Consider the following 1,464-nt stretch of genomic DNA (forward strand, 5'->3'; position numbering starts at 1 on the left):
TTACATCATTGCCTTTTCTCTTTTACTTTCCTTTTTAATTTTATTTTAGGATTCCTTATTTTTAATGTTCATACAGAGAATTCTTTAACTGAAATTCTGAATAGTTTCTCTGGTGTGAAAAACTATAATAGTAGACAGGATCCTAATGAGATAATTAATAATGTGAAATAGGAAGAAAGGGCTAAAGGTATAGGGAAAATGGGAAGGGTGGGGGAAAGGTAATAAGGGAGAGGAAAAAAATATGAGAAACTGAAAAAATGGAGATAAAGTGTTTGTAAATGGGGAGGGGAGGAGGGGGTGAAGGGTGGGCAGGGACAAGGGGAAAAAATGAGAATCAAGACCTGTCATGTAAAGGTACAGGATTCGAATAATGAATGTAACTGTATTGTATACCTAGATTGTACCAATAAACTAAAAAAAAAAAAACAAAAAAACAAAAAAAAAACAAAAAAAAACCAACAAAAAAACAACCAAGTGCAAAAAGAAGAGATGGCCAATGAAATGTTTCCATGACTTTGGACATGGCACATGCAGAGGTGTCTTAATAGGAAACCTCATTAAGAGATTTGTCCGGACTCAGAGGGGTAAGAGATTGAGCATATATCCTTCCCACCAGACCCATCAAATAGAGGCCAGAGAATGTCTGAGCTGGGAGGAATCCAATGAACCATCTAGTCTGGTCATTTCATTTCTTAGATGAGGCACTGAAGGTCCCGTGAGACAATAGAATTTCTAAGGCTCACAATCAAATTAGAGAATGAGCCAGGATGAAAACGTTTTTTGTTCCTGATCCTTTGGCCAGTACTCCATGCATGATACCAAATTCACAAAATTAACCTTTTACAGACTGGTTCATAATGAATGTAACTGTATTGTATACCTAGATTGTACCAATAAACTAAAAAAAAAAAAAAAACAAAAAAACAAAAAAACAAAAAAAAAACAACAAAAAAACAACCAAGTGCAAAAAGAAGAGATGGCCAATGAAATGTTTCCATGACTTTGGACATGGCACATGCAGAGGTGTCTTAATAGGAAACCTCATTAAGAGAATTGTCCGGACTCAGAGGGGTAAGAGATTGAGCATATATCCTTCCCACCAGACCCATCAAATAGAGGCCAGAGAATGTCTGAGCTGGGAGGAATCCAATGAACCATCTAGTCTGGTCATTTCATTTCTTAGATGAGGCACTGAAGGTCCCGTGAGACAATAGAATTTCTAAGGCTCACAATCAAATTAGAGAATGAACCAGGATGAAAACGTTTTTTGTTCCTGATCCTTTGGCCAGTACTCCATGCATGATACCAAATTCACAAAATTAACCTTTTACAGACTGGTTCATAATGAATGTAACTGTATTGTATACCTAGATTGTACCAATAAACTAAAAAAAAAAAAAAAACAAAAAAACAAAAAAACAAAAAAAAAACAACAAAAAAACAACCAAGTGCAAAAAGAAGAGA

Source organism: Fukomys damarensis, unplaced genomic scaffold (genome assembly GCF_012274545.1).
Source record: "Fukomys damarensis isolate Sample0158 unplaced genomic scaffold, DMR_v1.0_HiC HiC_scaffold_6, whole genome shotgun sequence".
Classification (NCBI taxonomy): domain Eukaryota; kingdom Metazoa; phylum Chordata; class Mammalia; order Rodentia; family Bathyergidae; genus Fukomys; species Fukomys damarensis.